This window comes from Triturus cristatus, chromosome 5_2, assembly GCF_964204655.1.
Source record: "Triturus cristatus chromosome 5_2, aTriCri1.1, whole genome shotgun sequence".
In the NCBI taxonomy this organism is placed as follows: Eukaryota; Metazoa; Chordata; class Amphibia; order Caudata; family Salamandridae; genus Triturus; species Triturus cristatus.
Genome location: NC_140588.1, coordinates 1,026,908,481 through 1,026,932,292, shown reverse-complemented (window position 1 = coordinate 1,026,932,292; position 23,812 = coordinate 1,026,908,481). Strand labels below are relative to the sequence as shown.

Sequence of the window (23,812 nt, the reverse complement as noted above, 5' to 3'; positions counted from 1 at the left end):
CTGTTTATTTCCGGAATAACTGTGGGGAAAGTTGTAACTGCCAATTAAACTAGGTCAGACGGTTCGCCTTTCACTTCACTGTGTGATACATGATTTTGGTACTTGGAGTGCCGGGATAGTACCCTGTTGAAAAGATTATTCTAGCCACTAGCACCATATTCTGGGCCTAGTGGACTCTCGCATCCTAGGTAGTGGGATGCTCTTCTATCCGGATGGGCACCTTGAAAGACTGTTCTAGCGACTAGGGAATAGATGTGCGACCTAATTCCATCACTACCTTTTCCTCAATTATTGTGAGGATTCAGAGGTCATAATGTGATGCTATCTACAGCCACCCCTACCCCAGTGACTGCCATCAGGGTCAGAACACAATCACATCTCCACTCCTCCTCTATAGAAACACACAAAATAACAATTAACTCTAATCCAGTTGTTGCCCATTCAGACAGGAATCTTTCAGGGCTTCCTCCTCAGTTATTCTCATTGCTGCTGTGGTAAATAAAATCTTCTTTACCGGACTGAATTTCATACGGGATCTTGAAATAAAATAAAATAGCTCAGAATAACAAGAGGCAGAATCCGTGGTATAAGAGGTTTTCTAAATGGGCTTTATTCCACTCAAAATGGCCGACTCGAGTCGCGGCCTTCAGGTTCCGTCACCACGAGGGTTCAGGAAGTGAAGTACAATACTTTATTGACAGACATGCATTTTTATAATAAGTACATTACAATGAAACGAATGTAGAAGGCGTAACATTTGATAAGAAAAGTGACAAAACAGGTACGTAATCGAAACTAGGCGTAATAAGGAATAAAAGAAACATGATTGGTTAGGATTATCAGACATAGGTGGATCTATAAGATAATACTTGGCATAGATGCGCGCGCAGCAGCATGACGTGTGAGTGACGTGCAACTAGGGGGTGAAGGGACTTGACATTTAGCTCTACATGTGGAGACGAGAAGTCTGGGGGGTCAAGTCAACCTAATCCCAAATCATATCTAACATCCTATGTTTAAAGAACTATGTTATCCACAAGGAAGGACTCTCGGACAGAATCTAGTCTATACTGACTGTGTGCGTGTACAAGCGTCTAAGTGTCTATATGAGATGCGAGGGGCAGAAAACTTTCCATGGCAGCAGGGCTATGAATCACTTGCAGGAGGACGGAAAGGCTGAGTCCTTTGCTTGTGAGCTAAAGGAAATGTTTACCTAAATCACTAGACAGGAATGCATCGGCTGAAGAGCAAAATAGATAATTCGAAGGTGAAATACAGCTTCTTGGCAGGCAGGCGAAAACTGGCCGAGGCAGGCACCGTTAGCTGCACAGGGAGTAGGACAAAGTTCATGGATACAGATGCGAGCTCAAGCTGAAGCTGTCAGAGACAGAGAGCAGGGAAAGGCTTTGAGGACAGAATCGGGCCTACTTGCCTGAACTGTAAAAATGGAGTAACTTAGCCATATAAAGTCGGTGGCCTTTCATACTTAGGAATCGAATATCCAGCCCATTGATGGCGGATCTGACAGAGAACATGTCGACGGTAGACACACATATGTTTGCGTCTTAGAAACTGGAACTGGAGGGAACATACATGTACTTGTAACATGCATATAGAACCGTTGGGGTCCAAGATAGGGGACATAACTGATCAGGAAAATCCACATTTCCACATTCCCTCCTTGTCCCCTACTTGCCCTTCAAGAGATATCAATCTTCATCATTCCATCGATTTGCTCATGGAGCATCATTTCTTCTTCCTTCTTCTTCCGGTATTTTGAACGAGAACTGTGATATGGAATGCATGATGTGGCACACAGACCACAAATCGCTGGTCCACATTGCAGGCATAAACAACAACTGAAGAGCATAAGAAGGCCAATACCTAGGAAGGATAGAACTCTCCATCCCCAGGCTGATATCACACTCCAAAACCACCCGGACCACGTCCAAGTGCCTGGATTTTCGTGTATCTGGCTTACAATCTTATGAAGGCGTGTTATAGCTTTATATACAGATGGCGAATTTTCTGGTATGAATATGCAGCAGCTGGATCCGATGACCCTGCAAGCTCCGCCCCTATCGGCCAGGATGACGTCAAGGACAAGACGATTCTGGAGAACAACAATTCTCATCACTGATTGTTCCTCTGTCAGATTGCCTAGGGCGGCTATAGTCTCGTTTACTACAGCTTCAAGAGTCTTGGTGAGTCTGCGTATCAGCTTACTATTTGATATGGTACCTATATAGGGAAAGATACCTTTATTGAAATCTACATACTTGTCCCATGCCGTCTCAGTATAATCGACAACTGGGAGATCTCTACGCTCTCTTTTGTGTACTAAATGAACATTTCGATAATAATCAGGGGGAGCTAGAAAAACAGGTGGCAAAAGGAATGCTATGTAACAGGTACCATCCCAATCTAGAGGCAGACGCATATATGCAGTCTGACCACATATAAAGTAAGAATGGCGAGAAGCTCTAAATGAAGATTTACCTTGATCACTATATTCTACTGTAGTAACGCATTGGCTATGGCCCATGTGTATGGAACCAACTTTTCTTACACATAATTCACCCTTAACTGGAAATACTGACATAGTGGGCAGAATTAGTTCAACTTCGGTTTTGACATTCAAAATCATAAGATTAGGCGTAAAATTACCTAATTTATACACTTCATTTTCTAAATCAGTTCCTGTTCTACTGGGGTGACCCTCCTTATTAGGGTGACAGACTTTGAATAAAACTAGATTCAGATTTCCCCATATCCAATGTTGTTGATAAACTGCTGTGTCTGGGTCTATGGAATTTAATAAACTAAACCATGCTCCACAGGAGCCATTGTGTGTGAATGGATGTGGAAAGAAAGGCAGAACTCCTTTGTTATTCTGATAGGGAGGGAGTCGGCCACACACCCAACAATTGGTGGCATTACTAGTCTGATGGGAATGATGTAACATACTAATGAAGGTGTTGTTGCGCAGCGCAAGTCTATAGGACAACTCATGTGGGGGTAATTCACTAAAAGAATGTTCATCAGTTATATTGAAAGCACGTTTAGAAACAGGATAATACATATGCAACAATATGCTTGCAGTAACTATTAAAAAACTCAAGGAAAACAAAATTAATAAAGTCACAATACAGTGGCTACGCAGTAATTTACAATAAGCATGTCGTTTCATTATGATTCTGGACTCTACATCATTCAGACCTAAGGGATACATGTCGGGACAGATTCAACCGCTTCACCTTGGAGAGGACTTAAACAATCAAATCGTCCGACAGTTTGGATCTGGACCTGAGTTTCTGCTTATAGAGTTCGGTGCTACTGGCCTCAGCCAAGGGTAGCTTTGAGTCAATGGGGGAAGACACACGAGAAGTACTGTTTGTGTCAGGAGGAAGTCCATGAAATTTCTTGATATGGCTGGAATGCACCCAGCCTTTTCTCCCTTCGATCTTCACAGCTGTTCTGGTCGTCAGCAGGACCAACTTAGGAAGCCTCCACCTTGGCTCCAGTTGGGTTTTCCGATCGAAATTCCTGACGAGAACATAATCGCCGGGAATTACATCATGAGGTTTCACCTCGGTGTTGTCGGGAAAAGCTGCGACTACCTGTGAACGACAAGATTGTAGTGCAGACATCAAGGAAGCCAGGTAATCTGTCAGCATATTACAGTCAACATCAGTTATTTTACGGGGTATAGGCGTCCCCCACATATTCGGTGGTCTACCAAAGATCACCTCATAAGGGGATAGCCCTGTTCGAGAGTGTGCTACCATTCTCATGTAAAATAGCGCAACTGGTAAGGCTACTATCCAGTCCACCCCTTTTTCCTGACATATTTTAGACAATCTGATTTTTAAAAGTTGATTATGTCGTTCCACGAGACCTGCTGCCTCGGGGTGTCGGACACAGTGGAATTTCCACTGATATCCCAACAAAAGTGAGACATGTTTCATTAATTCGGATGAGAAAGGCTGGCCGTTATCTGAATATACAACACGTGGTAAACCGTACCGTGGGAAGAATTCTCGAACTAGCTGCTTGGCAGTAGTCGGGGCAGTGTAATCTGATACGGGATACGCCTCTGTCCAACGGGAGAGAGCGCAGACAACTACGAGAACATATTTGAATCCTCGACAACGTTCCATCTGAATATAATCCATCTGGAGGACTTCAAAAGGATGGTCAGGAGGCTGAAATCCACCCTGCTCTACGGGAACACTCTTTCCTGGATTAAACTGACAACATATCATACAGGTACGAACTTTTTGTTTAGCTGCTGCTCGTAAATGTTTGTTGAACCAAATGTGCTGAATGCTGTCTAGCATAGCCTTCTCTCCTAAATGTGCTGGACTGTGAACTGTAGCTATAATGGCTTGAACCATGGAATCAGGGAGAAACCATACAGATTTCTCCTTCGTCATCCATCCTTGATCTGTCTGGATCCCTCCTAGTTCAGTCCACTTCTTTATTTCTTCTGCTGTGGCATGTGTCTGTATGTCAATTACGTCAAGTGCGGGATCCTTAATTGTCATACACTGTGTTGGTGTCTGAACTATTGGCTTTGTCATGTCTAATGTGCGATTCTGAGCAGTCTGTTTAGCTGTTCTGTCAGCTAAATCATTGCCTTGAGAAATGATATCAGTAACCTTCGTGTGTGCTTTACATTTCATAATTGATATAGCAGTGGGTAGATGTATTGCGTCTAACAAGGCATGAATGAGGGGTCCGTGCTGAATGTGGGCACCATGGGAGGTTAAATAACCTCTCTCTCGCCACAGCACGCCGAAGTCGTGTACAACTCCGAATGCATAACGTGAGTCAGTGTATATATTAACTTTCTTATTTGTGGCTTGAATACAGGCTTGTGTTAGAGCAATAAGTTCTGCTGCTTGGGCTGACAAAGTATCTATACAATTTGTCTCAATAACTTCAGTGTCTGTTGTGACTGCATACGCGGCCACTAAATCTCCTGTACTTGTTCTCATGCACGATCCGTCTACATACAACGTCAGGTCTGGATCTAACAATGGAACGTCTGTCAAGTCTTGTCTAGGTTTCGTCTTTATTTCAATGATTTCAACACAATCATGAGCTAGTGGGTCTGTTCCAATTACAGGTAATAGTGTAGCAGGATTCAATGTATTACACCGTCGGATCTCTATGTGTGGTTGAAACAATGTCAGTTCATAACCGGTAAGTCTTGCTATGGTCAAGTGTTGTGTTTGTGTTCGGTTCACAAGAACCTCTACTGCATGTGGTACTTGTACTGTCAATGGGTGTCCTAATACTATGGCATCGCTTTGTCTGATTGCTAAAGCTGTCGCTGCCACTGATTTCAGGCATGCAGGCAAAGCCTGAGCTACGGGATCTAATGTACTGGAAAAATAAGCACATGGCTTGCGTGATCCTGCTTGATCCTGAGTGAGTACTGACAAGGCAGTACCTTCGCGTTCTGTGACAAAGAGTGTAAAATGTTTGCTATAACATGGTGTTGCTAAAACAGGTGCTTGACATAAAGCTTCCTTTAGGCTTTCAAAAGCTTGTGTATGTTCCTGAGTCCAAGGGAGAACAGTCGATGTGGCTGCCTCCTGTGTGGTTAACTGAATGAGTGGTTTTGCTAGAAATGCGTACTGAGGGATCCACTGCCTACAATATGAAGAGAGGCCTATGAAAGCCCGCACCTCCTTTTGTGTCTGGGGTATTGACATGTTAGCAATTAACTGGATGCGATCTGGTGTAAGCTGCCTTCCCTCCTTGGACAGCGAGTGACCAAGATAAATAACTCGCTGGACACAGAATTGCAGCTTAGAAGGAGACACCTTGTGCCCCTTGTCGGCTAGGAAATGTAAAACTGTCAGAGAAGCTTTTTCACATTCTGGCTCGCTTCTCGCTGTGATCAGCAGATCATCGACATATTGAAGCAGTGCAGTATTGACTGGCATGTGGATACTGTCAAGTTCTCGTTTCAGTGCTTGGCTGTAGATGCTGGGGCTTTCTGTGAATCCTTGGGGAGCGCGTGAGAATTTAAAGCTGCGCCCATTTAAACTGAATCCGAACAAGTATTGGCTTTCCGGATCTATTGGGACGCTGAAAAAGGCATTCTTGAGATCGATTACAGTAAAGAATGTTGCTTCGGAATCAATTGCTGTCAACAGTGATGATATATCAGGGACCACAGGGAATTGTGGTACAATACACTTGTTTAGTTCACGCAAATCAATAACCAATCGGTACACTGGTGGGGCAGTAGGATCAGTTCGTTTAAGAATCGGAATTATCGGTGAATTACATACATTGGAGTCTGTTTCTACAACTACTCCCTGGGCAATCAGCTCATCAATGATTTTCAGCAAAGCCACTACAGCATCATGCGGTAACTTGTATTGTCGCATTCGTGGTAGTACCACTCCTGCTTTCAGTGTGACTCGATAGGGTGTAATGTTCATGCAGCCAACATCCGTAGGGCCTTGTGCCCATAGATGTACTGGTAAAGTCTGTAGTCGGGGATCCATGTCTCTAGACACATAGTGACCTTTAAAATCACGTAAAAACAACCTTACTCCTTCCGGAGAACAACATATTATGGCTCCTAGTGCTTTCAGAGTTTTAATTCCTAACAGATTTTCTGGGCATGATTTAGTAAGCAATAAATCTGTAGTTCGTGTCAAAGGTCCTATCGTAAGTGGTAGAGGCTGTGATACTTCATTAACAATAGGTTTTCCTGAAAAACCAAGGGAAACATTTTGAGAGCCTGAGAGGGGTGCCCCTGGAACTTCACTACGTTTTATGGTTGTTCGACTTGCCCCTGTATCGAGTAAGAATTTTCTATCTTGACCTAATAATTCACTATGTACATAAGGTCCTTCTTGATCTACAGGAATCTCGATAAGCGGTAAGTCAACTTCCCTCTCTAGGCTGGTTCATGCGTAACGCTGATACTCAGGGTATTCATACTGTGCAGTCTGATACATTTGTCGTGTTGTGGTTTGTGTGGCAGTAGCAGGCAACGGTGGTGCAGCTGGCACAAACTGTATGGGTTGCTGTGAGGCTGGCATGGACTGTTGTTGAACTGGCATGGACTGTCCATGCTGCATAGCTCCTTGTTCATTCTGATCTTGTCTAACTAATCGTGGTCTCTCCTTTGCAATGCCTGTAGCTATATTACGTTTCAGGACTGGACAATCGTGTACATAATGGCCCAGTTGTTTACAGTAATTGCAGGTTCCCTTTACAGGAACTGCAGAATCACCAGAATGTGTCACACCCTTTTTGTGACCATCTGCTGGTACTGTCTGAGAAACTAGCATTTTCATTTTTGTATCCTTCATGCGTCTATGCTCGTGTTCTTGTTCATCCCTAATTCTATTGTGATGATACTGTAACATTTGTAGCATTTGCGACGGAGTGTTACTTTGCCAGGTACTCTCGAATTTCAATATTCTATTCTTTACTGGAGGCAATGCATTTTCCACTAATTTTGTCACAAATAAATGTGGATATGAGTCACTACTTGCTTTTATACCACTATTTATACCAAAACATTTTTCAAATCGAGCATAATAATCGCTTGTGTCTTCATCTTGCTTTTGTTTGCAGGCTGTGATTGCACCCCAATCTTCCTTTTTTGTAGTTAATAAACGTGGCAGTACCTGTACTAGTAAACCTGGTAACAGTTTAACTTTATCCCCGAGCCCTGAACCTGCAGTTCGGCCCCTTTCTTCCTCTGCTAATGCTGTCCAGTCTATCTTTTGGTCTCCCACTTCCCACTCTTTTTCTTTCAGTTTTTCATAAATGCCAGCAGGCAAAAGCACCTTTAATATCGTCATAATATCAGGAAAGGTGTACTCTCCCATTAGTAACATGTCTTTAATTTCTCGGTGGAAACCCGCTGGGTCTTTGTCATGACTAGGTACTACTTTCTTCATTTCCAATAATTCCATTTTTGATATGGGTGTGTAAACAAATACACGGTGAAACTCATTGTCTTCGCCTTTTATTGGGTGCACTTCTCGTAAAGGATTTTGTCTATCCATATAGTACGGCGCTCTTTCTCTGCGGGGCAGCGAGAGAGAATCCGGACTTACAAAAAGGACATACTGCTTACGTGACACTAATATCTCTTTAATTAGCTTGTTACTAGAACCTCTCCATCTGTTCGTGAGTAGTTCCGTTAATATATCAGGTAAAGGACCAGGGTCAGCATGTTGGCTCTTATATAATATGAGGAGTTGCTGAATCATATAGATTCCAGCTAAACGTTGTTCATCTGTACTGAGATTAAAAAACGTGTGTGCTACGGTCTCATCACCGTATTTTTCAGGACTGTCAATCCAGTGAACGGCTGATCTGGCTAATTCTTGCTCATCCATGGAATCGAGGAGGTGGTAACCCCTTCGTTCTCGTAGTATTTTATCTGCGGCTTGAAACGAATGTTCAGGAGACTTCAGATTTATTATAGGCGTCGGATACGTTCTGCTATTATTTGGGCATACTGAGTGTATGGGATCAGAAAAACATCTAGTATTTTCACAGGATCTTCCTCTGCCTACATAGGCTATGGTCTCTGACTGTCTTGCGGAATTCCCTGATTCGGACACTTCATCTTGCTCAAACTCGTCTGTTCCCAATCTCTCTTCATGAATACGCTCTATTTCTTTACGGATTTTTCGGCACATGGCTATTATACAATTTTGCTTATCGTGTCTCCCTTCTGATATATTCTGACTCCATCTTGTAAGAATAAGCATTGCATTCGGGTCTACCCCCGGACGGTCTTGATTTCTGATCACACAGTTTATGAGGAAACGTAACAGTTCCCCCTGTATCTCTACTTTCTGGAATTCCATAGCTCTGTTAATACATCCTGGATCTCGTCCTGTTTGAACAAAATGATATATGTTATCTAGATGCGTAATCATCCCTGGTAACCTCGCTAAATACTCTGCGGCTCGCCTGATACGTAATGATGCCAGGACCATTTCGTCCTCTTTACCAGCCACTGGGTCATATCTACAATTTACAAGGAGTTCCTTAAGCGTACGTTCACTTACGAATTTAGGTGTACGTGAATGCGCTGACTCTTGAAAAACAAGTTTATTTATTCTGGGTGGTGTAAAGGTACTGCTAGCACCTCCCGTGGCCCCATCTGGGGCGTCGGGTGTGAATGGATTCGTTGAACGTGACACAGCAACTATGGGTGTTGATACCCCTGTAGAATCGACTGCGGAGACAGATGCGGAAACAGATGTGCTTGCCGAAGCTTGTATCGGGACTTGCTGTTGCACGGGAACAGATACCTGATCCTGACGTTGAACCCCTCCGCCAGACGGTCTATGTGGTGTGGCGTTAGCATACTCGGGAGCTGCATCGTCTAGATATGAGGAAAGAAAAACATCTTCTGCGGTTCTGGGATGCCCTTTAGGATGTACCTTAATTGGAAATAATGGGGGTGGCAAGTCTTTTGGCATCTCTGGAGCAGCCTTAGGTAGTCCTTCGGCTAGGAGGGGATACATACCATTCATAAGAGCATTTCTTTGTCTATTTACTTGTTCTGATTTCACTCGGATACCTTCCTTAATTAATGGATTTTCTTGAGCTTTATTTGAACTTTCTTTACTCCTCTCTTCTTGTCTACGTGCTTTTTCTGTACGTCTATGAGATTCTTTACGCCATAGCTCAACAGCGTCTTTCTGTGACTGTCTGACCTTTCTTTTCCATAACTCTTCCTCCACTTTCATGATGCACTCTGCATCCCAGGTTCCCGCTACGGGCCACCTTTGACTTTCCGGCAATCCCTTGGTATAATCTACCCATAGATCAAGAAACAATATGGCATCTAAGCCATGCTTATGGTACATAAAATGCCCTGGAGTGTCCCTAGGAGGAATAGGAACTGCTTCTTCAAGCACCCCTTTTCTGGTAGTAATCTGTCTTAACTTCGAGAAGAGCGGCATATTGACAACTGATCTGATACTTACTCTTGAACTCACTTAATACGAAAAACACAATAATGAACAGTGAACAATGAACACTCATTCATACCACAATATTTGAACACTTTAAACATTAAACATTAAACATTTTAACAACGACCGACAATGATGACAGTCTGCCTAACTAATCACCACGCTGAATTCTTGACAATAACTGAATACTTCGGAATACTTGATATACTGCTAAACAGTACATATACACTGCTAAACAGTGCAGACCGGATTTGTGTACCCAAATCCGTCTTGACCGGCACAACCTATGTGCGCGTCAACACGCCTCCCCGGCGATGGTACTCACCGAGTAGCTCCTTGAAACGGAAGGCCTCAGAGAATGGACAGGACTCGATGACTGCGGACAGCGGACCCTCTGGACATCGGGATTTCGAAAAACCTGGTGGGCCTCTGTATACCTCGGATCTTGCTCTCTCAGCTAGGCTCTGGTCGGGATACTTCGCACTTCTCACCGCCTCGTCTGGGTTGATCGCAGCCTCAGTCGCCCCCGCTTGACCGGAGGGAGCTTACAGGAAATCCTGCTGGTACGCGTTTATGGTCCGTCCAGCTATGGCAGGAGACCGGGCCTGCAACGCACCGCCGGCGCGTGAGATGAGAAAGTGTCCCTGTTCGGGCGCCATTATGTGGTAAATAAAATCTTCTTTACCGGACTGAATTTCATACGGGATCTTGAAATAAAATAAAATAGCTCAGAATAACAAGAGGCAGAATCCGTGGTATAAGAGGTTTTCTAAATGGGCTTTATTCCACTCAAAATGGCCGACTCGAGTCGCGGCCTTCAGGTTCCGTCACCACGAGGGTTCAGGAAGTGAAGTACAATACTTTATTGACAGACATGCATTTTTATAATAAGTACATTACAATGAAACGAATGTAGAAGGCGTAACATTTGATAAGAAAAGTGACAAAACAGGTACGTAATCGAAACTAGGCGTAATAAGGAATAAAAGAAACATGATTGGTTAGGATTATCAGACATAGGTGGATCTATAAGATAATACTTGGCATAGATGCGCGCGCAGCAGCATGACGTGTGAGTGACGTGCAACTAGGGGGTGAAGGGACTTGACATTTAGCTCTACATGTGGAGACGAGAAGTCTGGGGGGTCAAGTCAACCTAATCCCAAATCATATCTAACATCCTATGTTTAAAGAACTATGTTATCCACAAGGAAGGACTCTCGGACAGAATCTAGTCTATACTGACTGTGTGCGTGTACAAGCGTCTAAGTGTCTATATGAGATGCGAGGGGCAGAAAACTTTCCATGGCAGCAGGGCTATGAATCACTTGCAGGAGGACGGAAAGGCTGAGTCCTTTGCTTGTGAGCTAAAGGAAATGTTTACCTAAATCACTAGACAGGAATGCATCGGCTGAAGAGCAAAATAGATAATTCGAAGGTGAAATACAGCTTCTTGGCAGGCAGGCGAAAACTGGCCGAGGCAGGCACCGTTAGCTGCACAGGGAGTAGGACAAAGTTCATGGATACAGATGCGAGCTCAAGCTGAAGCTGTCAGAGACAGAGAGCAGGGAAAGGCTTTGAGGACAGAATCGGGCCTACTTGCCTGAACTGTAAAAATGGAGTAACTTAGCCATATAAAGTCGGTGGCCTTTCATACTTAGGAATCGAATATCCAGCCCATTGATGGCGGATCTGACAGAGAACATGTCGACGGTAGACACACATATGTTTGCGTCTTAGAAACTGGAACTGGAGGGAACATACATGTACTTGTAACATGCATATAGAACCGTTGGGGTCCAAGATAGGGGACATAACTGATCAGGAAAATCCACATTTCCACACTGCGATGGATGCCTCTTTTTAACACAATGTTGTACCCTCTTGGTTTTATTGACTTCCTCTGATCCTTTCGCTCTGGCGTCCTAGTGGGTGCTTTCCCTTCTGTGGTTCGTCCTCTGTTACCAGCTGATTGGTCCCCTGTGCCTACCATTGTATGCGCAAATCGTGCATCCAGTTGCTAATAGCTCAGTTAACATTATGTTTATGTTTAGGATTTGTAAAGGCGCTTGGCTACCTGAAGGCTTCTCTGTGCTGATGAGTGCTGAACTGGATAACTATGCATGGAAAACGGGTTAATGGGGAAACAGACAGGTCTTGAGTTTTTTTCTGAGAGTGAATTAATTTTCCCTTAATCTTATGCCGAGCTGGAGACCATTCCACAACTTTGGTACCAAGTGTGCGAATGATCTTCAGCCCCATCTTAATCTTTTGATTTTAGTGGTGCTAAGAAAATGTTGTTGAGATGATCTTAGGAGTCTGCCTGGGGCATAAGAAGAGACCAGATCTAAGCTTAACTGGACCTTTATTCTTTGTGGCCTTGTGTGCAAATCAAAGAGATTTAAACTTAATTCTTGCTTCAACCGGCTGCAAGTGGACCTGGTTCAGGAACTCTCTTACTGGGATGTGACTTGGAAGCTTGAGAAGAAACCTTGCAGCCGCATTTTGCACCACCTGAAGTCTTTTTTATTAAAAATGTTGGTGAGCTGACTTAGACAGAGTTACTGCAATCCAAATGGGAGGGTATGAGGGCTTGAATAACTGTTTTTGTAGATGCAATGAGATCAGTACTAATATCTTTTTGATCATACTGAGTAGACCGAAACAGATGCCAGGCAATTTATTTGCTTGTTGATCCATCATAACAGCTCTATCTAGCCACATTCCCAATTTCTTTATAGGGGATTTAGAATTTGGGGGGTTGCCCATGCTATCTGGCTAGCTATCCAATGGTCTGGGAGTGACCATGTTCCCTAGAATCATTTGTTGTGTTTTATAGTCACTCTTTTCAGGCAAGGTGCCAGTTGTTGATGTTTAAGATTTTGCCTGTTTACCAGAGAATCCACCAACTGAGTATCATCTGCATAGGAGACATCCAAGATAGCAAACTCCTGTACAATTGTAGCTGGCTGTTGAACCTAAACGTTAAACAGGGTCCGGCTGAGCGACGATCCCTGTGGCACCCCACATATGGATGGCAGACCATCAGAGAAGCAAGCATTTTCCATGACTCTGTAAGATCTGTCTTCTAAAAAGGAGGAGATCCAATTCAAGGCTTTGTCCTGGATTCCTAGTTGCCTGAGCCTATCTCTCAAGATTGTAGGGTCTACATTGTCGAACGCTGCGTTTAGGTCGAGGAGCAAAATTGCAGTGGACCAATATGTCTTTAAGCAAAACTGCTGAAACTGTGACCTGAATATGCCGGCTATCAAACCGCTACAAAATACTGAATGACTTAGAGAAATGCTCATCGCTGAATTCATACCATAGGAACATCTAAATAAGAAAGAATCGTACACATCACACATATGAGCCCTGAAGAAGTCTCATGGTGAGACGAAACGCGTTGGCTATGGCTATGTGAACATGAAATGAGAAACATAAAGAATCTTCATCCATAAGAAATAAAGAAGAAAAGCTTTACATCTTGTGTCATATGCTTTGTTATTAAGATGTAGAAAGATGTCGTCCCTTTATTATTCAAGTGACAAGTAGCTAAAGTACTTCTCTAGTGCTTTTGTGTAGTTTATTTACCATAATTTACTTTTGAGCCACTGGCACACTGAGGGCTTCTGTATGATAGAAAGAAGTCTGGAATGATTAAGCGCGCTAGCCAATTAGTGGCAGGTTATTTTGATCACAGACAGCAATGTTTGGCTGGAATCTCCAGAAAGAACAATTCTAGCTATTTGGATGAGTAAAAAGAAGAAAGAATAATGTTGAAGAAGAAGAAAGTGGAAGAAAAAGAAATATGGCAGAAGAATAGGAAGATATACCAACTCATTTAACAAAAGTGCATCACTGCTACCTTTTACTGGAAGTTCACAACTGTCCTCTGTTAAGGCAGAATGACCATGTCCTAGATGTATCACAAACATTGATTTGTGATTTAATCATACACATTTATGATCAAACCACTAATTGTGCAAGAAGTCCAGATGAAAAGTTATTTGAAACACATTTGATTATTATATGATAACCAATTTGAACTATTTTCTGAGTTTAACTCTTTTGGTATGTGACTCAAGGGACACTGTTATTGGAAGCCAAGTATAATGAGCACTAGAGAAAGGCTTTGTTCAAGCTCCTGAACAACAAATAATTTTTTTTTGTGAGTTTTATACAGGGCGAACTTGACCCGAAGGTATCAGAGAGCTTTATATGAGCACCAGTTGCTTTTACAGACGGACACATACATTTTTTGTTAGGCACAGGGGGAATAAGTGATTTGCCCAGAATCACAGGATGTTAAGCATCCCTGCCAAGCTTTGAATCTGGTTCCCCAGCGTCAAGGTCAACAGCTCTAGCCATAAGGCCACATCCTCTCCCCAATCCCAACATTGAATGAGTTGTAATCTAATAGCTTGTGTAATGCCTTTGTCATTAAGTGTTAAGGGCCACATTACAATGGCGGTTGGACGATCGTCCAATTACCATCATTTTGGGCTTGAGACCATATAAAAAAGAGTCGGTGGTCCCGACAGCCCAATTATGATATGAACGTTGTGAAGGCAATTGCAAACATACCTTTTTCCGTTTGGGTTTGTGCTGCAACTCAGAAAAGGGCTGCGGCGCGAACGCAATAGAATGTTTGGGAACGTCCATGCACCCAGATTGGGGACTAGGGCCCTGATAGGGGCCCCCAAAGTCTCTTTTCGACAGCCTTTCTATGGCGGTGGGACCACCATGAAAAGGCTGTCAGAAAGGGACACTACAATCCCTGCGGCAGTGCCTGCCCATGCACCACTCCCACTGTAAGGTTTACTGTCTGACCGACGCACCAACAGGTTCCTTGAGCCTGTCAAAGGCGTCGGTCTGTCCCTCCGACTGCTGCGCTCCGACTGACCGCATTGTAATGCGGCAGTTGGACCGCTACCCTGGCTGTCGGGCCCCAAGTGTGGGGCAATGATACTCAAAACAGTGGTGGTAAAACCAAAACACCGATATTTGGATTTGATTTACAACCGTATGGGGATTCCAAACAAAGACCCTTGCAAAACCTATATATGCTAAAACTTAAATTGCTTCTCGACAAAATACACCCATGCCAGACTTCCACTAGGAAATCATGAGCAAATCATACACACATGAATTTGTGGGTTTTATATATTTTTTAGTTTTGGCTGTTCCTGGTTCTGTGAACATCCAAAGAACAAAGAGAAAACTAAAATTAACAAATCACAATTTCAGAATCGCAACTCAATATGTACATATTACCTTCATTACTACATAGAGGTTTTCTAGCATTCACAAATGCCAAATTCTGATTTCCAAATTGGGATTCTGTATGCATCGCAAATTGTATATCGTCAGTCGCAAATTGCGCAACCTAGTTCAAATAACAAGTGTCATATAGACAGGAATTGATGACATCAGTGACACAGGAAGTCAGGGAGAAGCAGTGCTGAACAGTAAGAAGGTCTGGGAAAGGAACAGAGGTCCAAACATTAGCAGTGTACATAAATAAGCAAATCTACTGGTAATCCAGGAACCAAAGGAAGAGGGCCGGGAGCGGGGCTTGAATACAAAAAGAATTTGTATTGACCATGAATTGGAGATTCTGGTTGATGAGTGTGTGGCTGAAAATGACAAACTTTTTGTGAAGACCTCACATACAGTAGCTAAGGCAACTGGACAAACTAACTGGAGGCAAATACAAGCCCTAGTATTCATGGGGGTGCCTAACAGGAGTTCTGAATTAAAAAACAATGGTGTGACCTCCATTCCAGGACCAAAAGGAGAATAGCAAGCAGGAGGCAGTAAGTAGGTGCAAGAGGAGGGCCCATTCTAGCCCATCAGCACCACCTATGGAAGTTCATAGAGTCAACCCTTCAGCCAGAGGCAGTGGCCGAGTTCCAAACATTGACACATCAGCTCCTGTACCTACACAAACAGATAAGTTAGTTAAAACAAATTTGGATTGTGGGTTGTGCTTAGCCTACTTTGTCCCATTCAAAATAGCAAATATTTTTGGACACACATAATCATCACGTAAATTGTTCTGCATTGAAATCCATATGTGGTTTTTAGCATTCCAAAAGCAATGCATCATGGGTAATGGAGCCTATGTGTCCTGTATATGTACTGCTTAGGAATAGTAATACAATTGTATTGGCTCTGTAAAATGTATTGTTAATCAATCGTTACTTCAGTCATCTGTAGAAATGTTACCCGATGATTAGCCACCATCTTCTCAACAATGTCACATATGGGCTTTCATGCTGGGACACAAACATGCACATTTCTAAGGAGAAGTGTATAACAAATTGAATAAGAAAACAGATGACGTCTTCTCTCACAGATCGACCTGCTCAGGAAGGACAGGCCCAAGGAAAGGGAATTCAGTGTGGTCACAAACACATACCACCAATGACATCAGACACCGGTCCATGTGCTAAACACGGCTAACAAAGCCAGTGATGGCTCCTCAAATCACTCCCCCGAGGCGTACAACCGCACCCAAGCTTCCAGCCAACTTGGGACACAGAAACACAGCACTCAGTAGCTAGACAGAGCAGGTGCTACTGGCAAGTTGTCCAACACCTGGAAATGGAAGTAGCATTATGTATCTCGAATGCTACTCATTTCAATAACCTGGACAAATATGTATGTTAGAGTTCCTACATACACAGATCAGAGCCACGTGTGACAGAGGCATGGGGTTATCAGACCAGGCATGTCTCATTCAACAAAAGCAGTCAAGGACATTTGTCAAGTCATGGCTGCTGACTTGGCTGCAAAGAGATGTAGACAGAAGCACAAAAACAAGTGCATGCAGGCTTCAAAGCACTCTGTTGAAAGACTAGTCTCAGCAACGACATCCTTGTGCAGACATAATGCCAATATGGAGGAGGAACTAGTGAGTCATAGTGATGTTTTTGGAAGAAAAGTAGCCAAATGAATGAACCACCAGGGGAATTGCAGACACCTAATGCAGCAAGTAGATCTGCCTCTGTGGTGAGGAAAAGTGAAGTGGACTCAAGTGTCACTGGTGCAGCTGTGGCCTCGGAGGCAGCCCCAGTCAGGCGCAAGAGGAACCAATGCGGTGAGGGATGGAACCGTGGAATCCAGTGCCATGCACAGAGACACTCAGACAAGATAAACACACAAACACTATTTATTGATGGATTTTACCATTTTTCTTTTTATTTCTCGGTGTATTAGGTACAGTTGTTTTTGAGTGATCTCTGTCGGTAGGTTTGATTCATTGTTACCTTCATATTCCTTTTCCGGATCTGTGAACAGGTAGTTCAACCGCATAATTATTGGTGATTTTATTTATACTTCGCGATTGAGACAAAGCGCTTCCAAACGGTTTGTTTGTCACACCAGTCTGCGATGCAGCCCCTCCTCGCGCTCCTGCTGCACCCTGCCCTGAGGGAGGGGGCTGCGGCTGGCCCCTGTCATCCTCATCTGATTTATCATTGTCTGGTTCAATGGGGACTCCTTTCCACATTATGATGTTGTACTTAGTTTGCACCATGTCCCTGGATCATATTCAAGTGGCCCCCCAATTTACTGCAGGCACCTGACTACCTTTCAGTAGCCCAAATGGCCTTTCACTTATTCTCGTGCTCTGCATGTGGGCAGCATTATAGGTATAGACAATATCAGCTTAAAAGTATACAACATTACACATTTTTGCACTACAATGTCAACACACATTTTACCATAAGGTGCTACGACTGACCCGGTCACTGAACTCTTATGCCAGCCGGTCATACAGTGCCGAGTGGTGGCTCATAAAAGATCCACTGTGCTGCCAGGGTACCGTGCCACTCTGTCTGTGAGTATACATGCGCCACCTGTATCCTAAGTGAGTGCTCTCTTCTCCCTTCCTATACAGATATGCATTCCAGATGGGGGACATAAGAAGAATGGGGTACCATCAGTACACCCCGCTAGGTGATGAAAATGTGCTGTAGCAGAACATTGAACCTCTGTATTCTGCCGACCTGCAGGAAACTGCTGCAGATCGGCGCATATAAATTCTCCCTACTTCCACGGACAGAGTAAATTCACAGTCGCACGCACATACACTCATCGTACGCTAGGGCCCATCACACTGAAATTCACACTATTACTCTATCCACACTGAATATAGGAGAGAAACCTAAACCAATCTGCATCTAAACGAGGTCAATGCGACAATAAAGATATTGTCCTGAGTCATGATTTTAAACATAGGAAATACATTTGAAACCCAATAAATGACAAAGAAATAACCACCCGACACTGGAATTCAAACAAATGGTTGTTTATCTAAATTAGTTCAAATGAAAGTCAATCAATAGCAAAATCATTATTCTCATAGTTACCTATTCTAGCTAAATGGGTCAGGACAGGTCTCTCGGTAAAGTCTCTCGAGCTGCCGTCCTCAGCATAGGTTCAGGAAGAAGTGGCCTCAAAAATCCAAAATGCAATGACCCAGACCCTCTCTAGTCTAGTATATTTATAACAAAACTAGCAAAAATAAAGTTACAAACAAATTCTGAATGTCCATTGAGCCGCTGAGCAGAGCGAGCAGGAAAGGATGTCACTTGGTAACATTTAAAAAACCTCCGCTCAGGAAAAATCACAAAAATAAAACACGGAAGAAGGAAACTCGAGTTTGCAAGCGATACATTTATGAATGCTCTTCCTTGTTACCATAGCAGAGCCACCGCAGATTTATCATTGTTCATTGTGGCTTTATTCTTTTCCAAGGGCAATTGGAAGCATGCCCGGAGCTGCTGTCCTCACGGAAACTTTTAAATCAGACAGAGGCTGTGGTCAGGTGACTTTCAACCATGTTCAGCAAGGCCTCTCGTCACATCTCAATCACTCGAGCGCAGGCTGTAAATAGCAGCCATCTTTGTTTAGGCCAAAACGGACCATCTTAATTAAAAGAAACACAAAACAACGTTACCACATCATAATGATTATACAGTGTTAATCCCCACTAATACCCTTATGTGTATGTTATTACCTAGCCGTCTGCAACACAAAGAAGCATTAGCACGCATTATTTTAAAAGCGCAAACTCAAAACAAATGGCATTTTTGCGATACTCATTTAATTAAATTGCACAAATTATTAAGCAACATATATGCATTCCCACGTGTAGTTTCTCTCATTAGTAATGTTGGTTAATTTAGACTTTCAACAAAACTGATAATTAGTGATTATAAATTAGTAATTTTAATCATAACATATAAACAAAACTGAAGCTTAAAACTCGATAAATTTCCAACAGAAAACTCTGCTCCAGCACTCTCTTCTCCCTTCCTATACAGATATGCATTCCAGATGGGGGACATAAGAAGAATGGGGTACCATCAGTACACCCCGCTAGGTTATGAAAATGTGCTTTAGCAGAACATTGAACCTCTGTATTCTGCCGACCTGCAGGAGCGCGAGGGGATGTGCTCCAGAAGAGCATACTCGACAGCAGGCCACCAAGAAGGCTATGAGTGTCACTCTTCATAGCACACACTGTCATAAGCCACCAGCACCTGCTAGAATAGCCTGGTCGCCTCCTGATGCCAGTGGATGTGAGGTACACGGGACCCGCATCTGTGAAGGCGTTGCCTGCCACTGGGAGTCTGCCTGCCTAGAGCGGGCTGCAGTCCATCTATCAGGTCAATCATCAAATGCCTACGTGGTCTATTCTTATCTTTTCTTCTGTTCGATCTAACAGTCACCCTTTGAAAATCCTCTTATTCCTCCACCTTCTCTTCTGATCTGCCAGTGCACACAGTAGTCTCACTCCTCCACTTCCTCTGCTGATCTCCGAGTACACACAATAGTCTCACTCCTTCACCTTCTCTGCTGATCTGTCAGTACACTCTATAGTCTCACTCCTACGCCTTCCCTGCTGATCTGCCAGTACACTATATAGTCTCACCCCTCCGCCTTCTCTGCCGATCTTCCAGTGCAGACTATAGTCTCACTTCTCCACCTTCCCTGCTGATCTGTCAACCCGCACTATAGTCTCACTCCTCCGCCTTCCCTGCTGATCTGCCAGTACTCCTCTTCTTTGCTGATTTACCAGTAAACTCTATATAGTCACTCCTCCACCTTCCCTGCTGATTAGCCAGTGTGTGCCTTAGTCTCACTCCTCCGCCTTCTCTGCTGATCTTCCGGTTCATGCTATAGTCTCAATCCTATGCCTTCCCTGCTGATCTGCCAGTGCACTATATAGTCTCACTCCTCCGCCTTCTCTGCTGATCAGCCAGTGCATTCTATAGTCTCACTCCTCCGCCTTCCATGTTGATCTGCCACTGCACTCTATAGCCTCACTCCTCTGCCTTCTCTGCTGATCTGCCAGTGAATTCTATAGTCTCACTCCTCCACCTTCTCTGCTGATCTGCCAGTTAATTCTATAGTCTCACTCCTCCGCCTTCTCTGCTGATCTGCCAGTGCACTCTATAGTCTCACTCCTCCGCCTTCTCTGATCTGCCAATGCACTCTATAGTCTCACTCCTCCGCCTTCCATGTTGATCTGCCAGTGCACTCTATAACCTCACTCCTCTGCTTTCCCTGCTGATCTGCCAGTGAATTCTATAGTCTCACTCCTCCACCTTCTCTGCTGATCTGCCAGTGAATTCTATAGTCTCACTCCTCCACCTTCTCTGCTGATCTGCCAGTGAATTCTATAGTCTCACTCCTCCACTTCTCTGCTGGTCTGCCAGTGAATTCTATAGTCTCACTCCTTCACCTTCTCTGCTGATCTGCCAGTGAATTCTATAGTCTCACTCCTACGCCTTCCCTGCTGATCTGCCAGTGCACTATATAGTCTCACCCCTCCGCCTTCTCTGCCGATCTTCCAGTGCACACTATAGTCTCACTTCTCCACCTTCCCTGCTGATCTGCCAACCCGCACTATAGTCTCACTCCTCCGCCCTTCCCTGCTGATCTGCCAGCACGCACAATAGTCTCACTCCTCTTCTTTGCTGATTTACCAGTAAACTCTATAGAGTCACTCCTCCACCTTCCCTGCTGATTTGCCAGTGTGTGCCTTAGCCTCACTCCTACGCCTTCTCTGCTGATCTTCCGGTGCATGCTATAGTCTCAATCCTATGCATTCCCTGCTGATCTGCCAGTGCACTATATAGTCTCACTCCTCCGCCTTCTCTGCTGATCTGCCAGTGCACTCTATAGTCTTACTCCTCTGCCTTACCTGTTGATCTGCCAGTGCACTCTATAGCCTCACTCCTCTGCCTTTTCTGCTGATCTGCCAGTGAATTCTATAGTCTCCCTCCTTCACCTTCTTTGCTGATCTGCCAGTGAATTATATAATCTAACTCCTCTGCCTTCTCTGCTGATCTGCCAGTGCCCGCTATAGTCTCACTCCTCTGCCTTCTCTGCTGATCTGCAAGTGCCCGCTATAGTCTCACTCCTCTGCCTTCTCTGCTCATCTTCCAGTGCCCGCTATAGTCTCACTCCTCCGCCTTCTCTGCTGATCTGTCAGTGTGCACTATAGTCTCACTCCTCCGTCTTCTCTGCTGATCTGTCAGTGCGCACAATAGTCTCACTCCTCCAAGTTCTCTGCTCATCTTTCAGTGCACGCAATTGTCTCACTTCTCCACCTACTCTGCTGATCGGCCAGTGTGCACAATAGTCTCACTCCTTGGACTTCACTGCTGATCTGCTTGTGCACAATAGTCTCACTCCTTGGACTTCCCTGCTGATCTGCTAGTGCACTTTATAGTCTCACTCCTCCACTTTCTCGGCTGATCTGCCAACGTGTACAATATTCTCACTCCTCCACCTTCTCTGCTGTCTGCAAGTGCACACTATAGTCTCACTCCTCCACCTTCTCTGGTGATCTGCCAGTGTGAGCAATAGTCTCACTCCTCCGCCTTCCCAGCTGATCTGGCAGAGCACACAATAGTCTCACTCCTCCATCTTCTCTGCTGATCTGCCAGTGCACACAATAGTCTCACTCCTCCACTTCCTCTGCTGATCTGCCAGTACCCACATTAGTCTCTCTCCTCCACCTTCTCTGCTGATATGCCAGTGCACTCTATAGTCTCAATCCTCCACCTTTCATGCTGATCGGCCAGTGTGTGCTATAGTCTCACTCCTCCACCTTCTCTGCTCATATGTCAGTGCGCACAATAGTCTCACTCCTCCAAGTTCTCTGCTCATCTTCCAATTCACACAATAGTCTCACTTCTCCACCTGCTCTGCTCATGTGCTAGTGTGTACAATAGGCTCACTCCTCCGCCTTGTCTGCTGATCTGCCAGTGCGTGCTATAGTCTCACTCCTTGGCCTTTTCTGCTCATCTGCCAGTGCACACATCACCACCTTCCCTGCTGATCTGCCAATGTGCACAATGGCCTCACTTCTCCACCTTCTCTGCTTATCTGCCAGTGTACGCTACATTCTCACTCCTCCACCTTCTCTGCTGATCAGCATGTGTGCACAATAGTCTCACTCCTTGGACTTCCCTGCTGATCTGCCAGTGCACTCTATAGTGTCACTCCTCCACCTTCCCTGCTGATCTGCCGGTGCAGGCTATAGTCTCACTCCTCCATCTTCTCTGCTGATCTGTCAGTGCGCACAATAGCCCCACTCCTCCTCCTTTTCTGCGCCTCAGCCAGTGACTGCTATAGTCTCACTCCTTCACCTTCTCTGCTGATATGCTAGTGTGTACAATAGTCTTAGTCCTCCACCTTCTCAGCTGTCTTTCAGTGCACGCTATAGTCTCACTCTACCACCTTCTCTGCTGATCTGCCAGTGTGCACAATAGTATCACTCCTCCACCTTCCTAGCTGATCTGGCAGAGCACACAATAGTCTCACTCCTCCATCTACTCTGCTGATCTGCCAGTGCATACAATAGTCTCACTCCTCCACTTCCTCTGCTGATCAGCCAGCATGCACATTAATCTCACGCCTCCACCTACCCTGCTGATCTGCCAGTGTGTGCTGTAGTCACACTCCTCCGCCTTCTCTGCTGATCTGCCAGTGCACACAATAATCCCACTCCTCCACCTTCTCTGCTGATCTGCCAGTGCGCACAATAGTCTCTCACTGCTCCACCTTCTCTGCTGATCTGCCATTGTACGCAGTAAATCCTCTCACTCCTCCACCTTCCCTGCTGATCTGCCAGTACTCACAATAGTCTCACTCCTCCCCATTCTCTGATAATCTGCCATTTCACACAATTTTCTCACACTTCCACCTCTTCCGCTGATCTGCCATTGCACATAATATATCCTCTCACTCCTCCACCTTCTCTGCTGATCTGCCAGTGTGCACAATACTCTTCTCCCTCACCTTCTCTGCTGATCTGCCAGTGCACTCTTTAGTTTTACTCCTCCGCCTTCCCTGCTGATCTGCCAGTGCACACAATAGTCTCACTCCTACACCTACCCTGCTGATCTGCCAGTGTGCACAATAGTATGATTCCTCCACCTTCTGTGCTGACCTGGCGTGCGCTCACCCTGCAGCACTGCTCACTCTCCAGCACTGCAGAGAAAACCGCAATTGTGCAACTTTGGAATACATTTATGGTCCCCTTTGCTCTTTGAAACTAGTTTACCATTTGATTTTCTCAAAATTATTTCCTATTTGCTTTGTACATAGTATTTGTGAACTGGTGATTGGAAATCACTTTTTGAGAATTGCAATTCAAATGTAAAAAAATAGTCATTTCTATCTTATCCCATCGCACTGCAATGTTTGCTAATTCTTTTTTTTATATCTTAATGTATTGTTAAAAGCTGGTGTAGTGCTTGCAAACCAGTCACGAACAGGTTTGTTATTCACTAATCCTTGGCACA

General features: G+C 44.4%; 1 long non-coding RNA gene across 1 annotated transcript in view; it reads right to left on the bottom strand.

The window, feature by feature from the left end:
• Positions 1-18,818: 18,818 nt before the first annotated feature.
• Positions 18,819-23,812, bottom strand: part of LOC146829619 (uncharacterized) — a 431,894-nt gene continuing 426,900 nt past the window's right edge. Inside the window, exon 8 of the long non-coding RNA XR_014962024.1 lies at positions 18,819-18,917. This is a non-coding gene — a long non-coding RNA (uncharacterized LOC146829619). The remainder of the gene's footprint in view (positions 18,918-23,812) is intronic.